The sequence below is a fragment of the Anolis sagrei genome, chromosome 4, assembly GCF_037176765.1.
Source record: "Anolis sagrei isolate rAnoSag1 chromosome 4, rAnoSag1.mat, whole genome shotgun sequence".
Taxonomy (NCBI): Eukaryota; Metazoa; Chordata; class Lepidosauria; order Squamata; family Dactyloidae; genus Anolis; species Anolis sagrei.
The window spans coordinates 218,394,176-218,404,507 of record NC_090024.1 but is presented as its reverse complement, the minus strand read 5'-3'; positions in this window follow the sequence as shown (position 1 = coordinate 218,404,507).

Sequence of the window (10,332 nt, the reverse complement as noted above, 5' to 3'; positions counted from 1 at the left end):
ACAACTCCTCTGCTGCACCAGCTCCACTGGCTGCCGATATGCTACCGGGCTCAATTCAAAGTGCTGGCGTTGGCCTTTAAAGCCCTAAACGGTTCTGGCCCAACTTATCTATCCGAACGTATCTCAGCCTATCAGCCCACCAGGACCCTAAGATCTTCTGGAGAGTCCCTGCTCTCTATCCCGCCGGCTTCACAAGTGCGGCTGGCAGGAACGAGAGACAGGGCCTTCTCTGTGGTGGCCCCTCGGCTTTGGAACACCCTCCCTATAGAGGTACGATCAGCCTCCTCGCTGATGGTGTTTCGGAAGAGACTGAAGACATGGATGTTTAAACAAGCATTCGGTTAATCCGTTGCAACGAATTTTGATGACTAAAGGACTGGTAATCATGGACGACGAATTTTGGATTGTGATTTTAGTTACGAGATGCATGGGATTATTATTGGTGGCCCAATAATTTGTATTGTATATGTGTTTCATGTTTTAAATTGAATACTGTTTTTTAATTGTTTTTAACTTTTTAGTTGTTGTAAACCGCAATGAGTCACCGACTTAGGCTGAGATATTAGCGGTATACAAGCGCATAAATAAATAAATAAGCACTGTTTATTTTTATTATGTTATTTATGGATGACACCTCTTGAATCATACTTAATCTGTTTGAATTTTTGATGTATTTTGCTTTGTTATTGTAAGTTTGAATTGATTATTATCAATACTGTTATATTGTTGTAAGCCACTCCGAGTCACTTTGGGGAGAGGGGGCAGAATATAAACAAAGTTCATTGTTATTGTTATAAATAAATTTTTATTAAGTACTTTGCAAATTATGCAAATAAAAGAAGGGACAATATTGGGAGGGGGAGGAAAGGAAGGGTATGATGGCAGGGAAGGGGTGGAGGTTTACCTACAAGCGGAAGACATCCATGGGGAGAGGTAAGTCAGTGGGGGGGGGGGGTATGGTGGGTGGGTATGGTCATGACTTCCCATTCTACTTCTCCACGTGTTCCCAAAAGGCAAAATAATGAAGAACAGGTAATGAACTAAGTTTCTTTCTATGTATTCAGCTTCTCTTCAGTTTGTAATTTATCTTGCTCTGTTTCCTGTTTCCAACTAGTATTTTCTTTTCGAGTTTTGGTTGTCGCCACATTTCCCTGTAGTCCTTCCATAGCAGTCTGTCTGGTATTCCTTATATTGTTTCCAAACCGTTCTCTTAATATGATGATGATGATGATGATGATGATGATTATTATTATTATTAATGGCAATCAGGCTTTGAAGCTGCAAGGCTATCCAGTGCTAATAAAGGCCGTCGGCTGCACTATTCTCACTTCCCTCTGATAAATGGGGGCCTCAGTTACACTGCCATATAATCCAGCTTGTGAATCCCAAATATCTGGATACTTGCATCATTTATTTATTTATTTACTTCTCTTGTATACCGCTCTTCTCAGCCCTCAGGCGACTCATTGCATTATGGTAGTCAGGCTTTGAAGCTGCAAGGCTGTTCAACGCTTCCTTGAAAACTGAGTAAATCCCCAGAGGAATGTGCGTTTGCCTGCCCTGTGGAGGCCATCGGTCCTCCCCAACCACCTTCCACAACACCTCGAGGGGGGACGAATCCCCCCAAGGACTGATCATTTGCCTGCCCTGTGAAGGCCTGTGAGTGCCCCGACCACCTCCTCCAACACCTCAAGGAGAGACAAATTTCCCCGACGACTGACCGTTTCTCCAGTTAAAATGGGGGAAGTAAATCCAGTTTGGAGGAGTACTGGTATAAACAGGGCAGTCAAACAGTATCTAATTACTGCAGACTCTTCACAAAAGCAAGACTAAATGCATTTCCATCAGAGCTGCTAAATTGCAGATTGTCTGGCATCCCCTACTCCCAAAGATTATGCCCCTGTGGTGGTAATGAAATTGGATCATTAGAACACATCTTGTTGCAGTGTCGCTATTACTTAGTTCAACGAGGCCAACTCCTACACCCAATCCTGACCCGATTGTCTAACCTTTCCCCACAAAGGAAGGTCAGATGTCTTCTGGAGGACAAGCACCATGAGGTGACCCTCGTGGTGGCAAAGTTCCTCGCAGTGGCAGCAGGGCTGAGAAAGAGCCTAGTCCCTGACCAGGGTATTACCTGGCACTGTGTAGTACTTGCCTGTATAGTATGTTTCCCTGGATCCAAGTGATCTGTTAGCTCCTGTATGTTATCTATTTAACAGATGCGGTTTCGTGGGCCAAATTACGTTTGTTGTTGGTATTTTAAGCAGTTTTTAACTGTTGTAAATTTTAGCCATTTTTGTGTTCATTGAACTGGTATGATTCTATGATTCTATGATTTGATTACCACCTTTAAATGGTTTTCCTATTAATTCCGGAGGATTACAAAACAAAGCATTTTCCTTCTTTTCTTCTTCTCCTCCTCGCTTTCTAATAACACATCTATGAAACTGTCCTTTTGTACTATAGCACTACAATTTTTAAAAATGTATATTTTAATAATAAAAAAGAGGATAAACTTGCCCTTCCATTCATAGGATCATCACACAATCTTTTTAACCAATGGTTATAGCCACATTTTTATGTAATAGAGCTTGCTTTTGTAAATACACACACACACAGTTTTATGCAACAGGGGACATTGATTTTCTATGTTGATGTATTGCATTTTATGTGTTTATGGCACCACTGTGTGCTATTTCGTAAGCTGCCCCAAGTCCCTATGGGAGATGGTGACGGTATAAATAAAGTCATTCATTCATTCTTTATTTATTATTTATTGTGCTATATTATATTATTATATTACTTTATTGTTATAATTCTGCCAGTTGGAGGCTGTTCCGGGCCTATAGGGTGGTTCCATGGAAACCTCTATGATGCGTACAGCTTCTCCAACTGAAGGTAGATTCTTCTAGAAACTTACTTTTCTATCTTTGATGGAGAAGGTGTGTCGGAGTGGTCTTGTTCAGAGTGTTTTTCAGAGTGTTTCTCAGAGTGAAGGCCGCTGCTTCGTATCTGGCAGGGTGAGTCTTTTCCATTCCTTTTGGGGAGAAGAGGAGGGAGGTTGAGATGTCTATAGATGTTGCCATGCATGTGTCTAATGGATGGAGGATTTAAATGGGAAAGTGTTAATGGGTTTTCTGTAGGACCGTGGTTGGGATGATTGAATGGTAGTGTTGTGTCATCACTGTTTATTTTATCTTATGTTATTTATGGATGACACCTCTTGAATCATACTTAATCTGTTTGAATTTTTGATGTATTTTGCTTTGTTATTGTAATTTTGAAATGGTTATTATCAATACTGTTATATTATTGTAAGCCACCCCGAGTCCCTTTGGGGAGAGGGGGCAGAATATAAATAAATTCATTGTCATTGTCATTGTTATTGTTATTATTATAAATAAATGAGTGACCGCTTGTCTGCCCAGTGGATGCCATGTTCCGCCCTGACCATCCCCTCTACCAACAGCTAGGTTGCTTACTGGGCCGTCATACAGGGAGCATACCATCCCCGTTATGTCAGCTCCACTGGCTGCCGATCCAATTTCGAGCACAATTCAAATGCTGGTTGTGACCTATAAAAAGCTTTATGGCATACTCTGTGTAGCCAAAAAAATCACCCCTCAAAGAGACTTCCCCTTGTTTCCAAAGGGGAAAATCAGAAGACGAAAATGTAACAACAGGCCATTCCAGAAAAGCACAGGCAGCAACTGGTCAGCCAAACAGTAGCACCCCTCAAAGTAAGGAAGGATGTTGATCCAGAAGAAACTGGGTCAATGCAAGTGGGTTATGCTGTCTCATTAAAATTTACCAATTCTGGATGGATTATACACCACAAGGAACCCCTAGATGGAGGAGAAATTCCTGCATTAAAAAGGAAGGAAGCCACCCACACCTGGGCAGATCAGTCTGAAAGTGTGCTGTAGAAAATTTCCCTCACCACTGCAGAGATATGACAGAAGGAAGAGCCCATAATGCGGGTCCACACAGGGTGGCCAGATGGGCACTACTCTAAGAGATGGAAGATGTGCACGCTTCCATAACTGATCTCCTGTATGTCAAAGCATCAGTGAATAATAGACTTGGAAGAGACTCCTTGGCCCATCCAGTCTAACCCTCTAGCTCCTAGGAATGACCATTTGCCTGCCCTGTGGATGCCTGCGGTCCTCCCTCCTCCAACACCTCAAGGATGGAAGAATCCCCCCGAGGACTGACTGCTTGCCGGTACTGACCAGGTCCAGTTAAAAAGGGAAGTTAACCCCTTTAGGAGGAGTACTGGTATACACAGGGCAGTCAAAAAGGCACCCCTCCAATTCCCCCCAGGACTGACCACTAGTCTGCCCTTTGGATGGTGACCAGGGAGGAGGGGCGAATCAGCCCGGGGACTGACTACTTGACTGCTTGACTGCCCAGTGGATGCCAGCATTATGCTCCATCAAATCCCTCTAACAACTGGAAGAGGGACAAATTCCCCTGAGGAATGACTGCGTATCTGTTTCAACATCCCACCTCAAAGCTAAAGATCTTTTGGGGAGGCCCTGCTTTTGGCCCAGACTCAGTCTCAAACACGCTTTGCGGGGATGAGGGATGAGTCCTTCTCGATGGCCGCCCCACCTGTCGAACTCACTTATAGGGAAAGTTAGGACATCTTCATCCCTCCTCACCTTTAGAGAAAGAAAACGTTGATGTGGGAACAGGCCTTCGGGTAATTCGGCGAATGAAGTCCAAGACAATAATGACAACGGCTTGGAAATTGATCATGTATAAGTTTGATGGAGCATTTTGGATTAAAATGGCTACCTGAGTGGTAATTCGTAGAAGATTTTAATTGTATTGTTCTCATGTTGTCAAATATTTACAATTATTGACTTTTATAATGTATGTGTTTAGGCATCAAACTGCTGCCGATTGGAAGCCGCCCTGAGTCCCCCCAGGGGGTTGAGAAGGACAGGCTTCAAAAATATTCTAAGAAAAGAAATAATACATCAGAAAAGGTTACGGTTACGTCTTCTAAAGGTCATGCGTCCACTCATTACCAGGGAGAACACGCAATTACAGTCTGCCAAGTAGAAGCGGCTGAATAATTTATTTACTTTTATTTTGTATACCACAGTTTCTCAGCCCTTAGGCAACTCAACGCGGTTAACAACAAACAGGAGCAAAAATTCAATGCTAGCATCATACAAACCATTTATAAACAATTAACACAATAATATACTAGGTAATTACACAACAGTGAACAACTCATTAGCATCTCATAACTAGAATCATGATCCAGCTCGTCATCCATAGTTCCGTTTTCCTATATTCATTGCACTGCCTATCCAAACGCCTGCTCAAATAACCAGGTTTTCACTTTTCTCCAAAATACCATTAATGAGGGGGCCGATCTAATGTCCGTAGGAAGGGCGTTCCACAGCCGAGGGGCCACCACTGAGAACGCCCTGTCCCTCGCCCAGCCAAACGTGCCTGTGTTGCAGGCGGGATCGAGAGCAGGGTCTCCCCAGAAGATCTTAAAGTCATAGTGCGTTTGTAGGCGGAGATGCATTCGGATAGGTAACTTGGACCAGAAATGTTTAGGGCTTTATAGGCCAATGCCAGCACTTTGAATTGTGCCCGGTAGCTGATTGGTAGCACATAAAAAAACAACAAAAAGCAATTACCAAAGGAAAAGAACAACCGTACTACACAGAGCCGACAAAGGAGCTTTGTGTGATTGTGTATGAGATCAATACCACCACATTGGTGTGCTGGGCTTTTCCTTCCTCTGAGGGTTCAGTGAGTCAGATTCGAACTGTGTCCCCGCCCCCTTTAATACTGATTGGCATTATGGGAGAGACTAAATACAAAATAACTGGCAATGTTTTGTTCTACAGGAGCATTTCTGCATTCCCCATTGGTAACAGTAACTTTCTGCCCAGTTTGTGATGGATCTAAATTTTTGATGTATCTCATTTTGTAGCAAAAAGAGAAAGAGGCAAAAGTAAGGTATACATTTTGAAACATTGTGCTGAATTTCAAAACAAAATGACATGAGATACACACTGCATCCCTGATATAGCAGGATGGTTGCTTAAAAGTTATTTTAACATCCCCATTCCCCTAAAATCATTTCTCCAACCCCATTTCTGAAAGGCAAATTTTTCATAGCCTTCATGGATTTAAAAGCAGTATTTGATTCTGTCTCCAGACCCTAGATTATGGTCTAAGCTAGACAAGTGTCTAACTGATAAAGGATTACTTTTCCTCATCAAAGAACTACACAGAGACAACAACTTACAGGTTAGATATGGTCCCCTGGCCCAAATTTCTAGGCCTATCCAAATGAACAGAGGGCTCAGGCAGGGCTGTATCTCAGCACCTACCCTGTTTAACACATTCCTAAATGACCTAGAAGAAGTCATGATGGTTCCACAAGGACACCTTCCCAGATTGGGCACAAGGAGAGTTCCCATCCTGCTTTACGCAGATGACACAGCCATCCTCTCCAGATCTAGACCACGGCTCCTACACCAACTCAAGGTATTCACAGATTACTGTGAAACAAATGAGTTAAATATCAATTTGAGCGAATCCAAAGATCTCGTTTTTGAACTCAAACATACAAAATACAAATGGTCTACCGGAAAATGTCTCTTAGAGCAGGTAAAAAGTTTCCAGTACCTGGGACTCATCTTCAATCATACGTTATCATGGAAAGAACATAGAGAAACCATGACCCAAAAAGCTAAGGCTGACCGAGCTGCTATACTAAGATTTTATTACACCAAAGGAGGAAAACACATTCCCTCAGCATTAAAACTTTTTAATGCCAAAATTGCTTTGAAACTACTCTTCGGTGCAGCCATTGGTGGGGAAACACATTTGTAAACTTAGATAGAGTTCAAGCAAGGTTTATAAGAGACCTGTTAAATGTGCCATACTGCGTTCCTAATGCGGTTCTGCTAGTAGAAACGGGTGAATGCCCATCGAGCACAAGGGCCTGGATTCTGGAAATGAATCTCTGGCTGAAAACAATTGTATTCAAATTGGGAACAGGCCTATCACAGTATATCCCATCCGAAACCACTCAACCCCTTTGGGCAAGGAGGGCTGCTCGGAAAGCAACCTCAATTGGTCTATCAGTATCCCTCAGTATCAGTATTGGTCTATCAGTATCAGTATACCTCTCCAACTGAAGGTAGATTGTCCTAAAATCATACTTTTTTATCTTTGATAGGAAAAGTTGGTGTGAAACCTGTCGGTTGGTTTTTGGAGTCATGGCCGCCTTTCCTGGCATCTGGCCAGGTGAGTCTTTACCATTCCTTTTGGGGGGAAGATGAGGGAGGCTGATGTTGTATCTCAGGATAAGGTTCACCTTGCTCTCAACCAACACCAAACCACAGTTGTGAAATATGTAGCTTATTGAAAGATTTTCAAAAGAAGACAGATCATAAGGCAGTATAAAGTTCAATATTTCAGGTTAAATGCAATCCTTAGAAGTAATCCAATACAATCCATGAAACCAAGGCAGGAAGCATGAAGCATAGGGTCAGTGCAAAGTCCAAGAATCAACATGAAGAAATCTCCCAAAGGCACAGGAACATGAGCACAGGGACTTGAGCTAGCAAAGAGCAACGTTGAAACTGACTGACAACGAAAATCCCCAGAACAAGCCCTAATATTCACTAAACATCAAAACAATCAGCTTTCCCACCGACTGTTCTCATAACATGCCGATGACCTCAACGCTTGGCAGCAATTCTCGGACTCCATCTCAGCACCTGAAAACCTTGAACTGCCCGTTTATCAGCATCTGCCTTCTCTGCCCGTTTATCAGCATCTGCATTCCTTTCCTGTGAGAACCGCACCTGCTGCCTCTGTACTGTTACAGAAGGCTGTGACTGCTGAAATCCATCATCCTGAAATCCATCAGGCTGCTGAGGCACAACACTATCCCCCCCAAGCCCCCCCCCCCCCCGTTGGTCCCCCACAGGCCCGGGCTTGGCCGGGTAGGCCCGGTGAAAACGGGACACCAAAAGAGGAGCATGTACATCCCGAGCATCCACCCAACAGCGTTCCTCAGGTCCATAACCCACCCAGTCTACAAAGTATTGTAACTTGTGGTGAAAACAGCGTCCAAAATGTCCGCTACTTCAAACTCCTCCTCTCCGTCACACAAAATTGGGGGTGGCGGAGGAGCCCCGCCAGCATCCAGGCAGACTTCCGCAGCGGGTCGAAGCAACGACCGATGAAAAACAGGATGAATCCACATGCCACGCGGAAGCTTCAGTTTAAAGGTCACAGGGTTCAATTGTTCAATCACTGGATACGGTCCCACAAAACGAGCATCAAGTTTCCAAGAGAGACGTTGCATAGGTAGATGTTTAGTGGACAGCCGAACACGATCACCCACTTGAATCGGTGGACCCGGCTGCCGATGGGTATCAGCCACCCGCTTGTAATCCTCCTTCGCCTGCTCGAGCTGAGCCTTTACGATCTCTTGAATCGCCGAGAGCTCCTGCAACCAGGTGGTGGCAGCAGGGACTTCCCCCGAGTCTATCACTGAGGGAAAGAACCGGGGGTGATATCCATAGTTCGCAAAGAATGGGGCTTCCTTAGTAGATCCGTGAGTGGCGTTGTTATAAGCAAACTCGGCCACTGCGAGAAGCGATGACCATTTGTCTTGTTGGTAATTCACAAAGCATCTCAAATATTGTTCAAGGGTGGCATTGGTCTTTTCAGTCTGGCCATCAGATTGAGGATGGTGCGCCGAAGACATCCGATTCTAGATGCCTAACTGATGCTGGATCTCCTTCCAAAAATGCGAAGTGAATTGTGCACCGCAATCTGTAATCAAACTCGTCAGAAGTCCATGAAGGCGGAAAATGTGACTTAGGAATAAATCCGCGGTTTCCTTGACTGTAGGCACTCCCACACAGGGAATGAAATGTCCCATCTTGGTGAAAAGGTCTACCACCACCAAGATGGTGGTGAAACCGTGGGAGTCTGGTAAGTCCGTAATGAAGTCGGCTGACACAATTTCCCAGGGCTGACTCAGGGTGGGTAGAGGTTGGAGCAAACCAGCCAGTTTGCCAACGGGGTTCTTGGCAGGGTGGCAGACGGGACAGCCGCCAACGTATTTTTCGACCTCACGCCGGATCTTGGACCACCAAAAATCCCTCAACACCAGTTACATTGTTTAAAGATCCCAAAGTGGCCCGCTGGTTTAGTGTCATTGCAGAGTTTTAAGATTTCTTCCCGCTCAGGGCCAGGTGGCACGTAGACCTTTGAATGATGGCATAGCATCCCATCTATCTCTTGAAATGGGAACTTTAACCCCGCCACCAGTCCTCTTAAACCCACAAGTCCTCTCGCTGCCGGGCCCTTTCAGCTAGAGTCGAAGGGGGCCCTATCGAGCCGGTGGACACAAAGTTCTCTGGACGTAAAATACAGGACTCAGAGGAGTCTTCCTGGCCACGAGTATACTTCGGCTTGTGGGACAAAGCGTCTGCTTGTTTGTTCTGGGCCGCCGGCACATAGCAAATTTGGAAGTTGAACCTCTCAAAAAACAAAGCCCAACGCTGCTGTCGTTGATTCAATTTTCGGGACGTACGGAGATATTCCAGGTTGCGATGATCGGTATGAACTTCTACTGGTTGCTGAGCGCCCTCTAGCCAATGTCACCAAGTCTCGATGTCAAGATCCAGATGCTTGTAAACATTGCCAGACACAAAATAAAGGTTCAAACACAGCTTTATTGAAAACAAAAGGACCAAAAACGCACTTAACAGCTGTGCAGAAGGTCCTATGAGTGATTTGGCACCAAAAAGAAGTTGTTTCAATAAACAAAAATATAATCCGGATTATAGCACTGCCTTATAATCCGCTTTAAACAAAAAGTGAAGCAAACTGCTTGAAAATCGAGATATAGCAAAAATACAGTCACTGGAGCATGAAGAACACAATTTCAAAACTAATAAAATGTTTCAGTCACAAAGATATTAGCAAACAAAGTCCAGAAAAGCCAGAGCATAGTCAAACCAGTCCGTGGTCAATCCGATGTTAAGCAAAGCTGGAACGCTGGAATCGTTGGAGAAACAGAGGTTCAGAAAAACACGAGGCTGAAGCCCAGGACCCAAGGGTGAGAGTTGGCAGCACAAAGAATTAAGTCCGATAAAGACACTTTGCTTCCTGCAACTAGATGTGCCAACAGAACCCCCTTATATCTCAAAGATCATTGTGAGAGCTTGATGAGCTCCCCACCCTCTCGTCATCGCTATCACCTGCTCCCAAGTCTGCAGCTGAGTGCCCATCCCTCGACCTCTGCCAATTACTATCAGGGTTCAC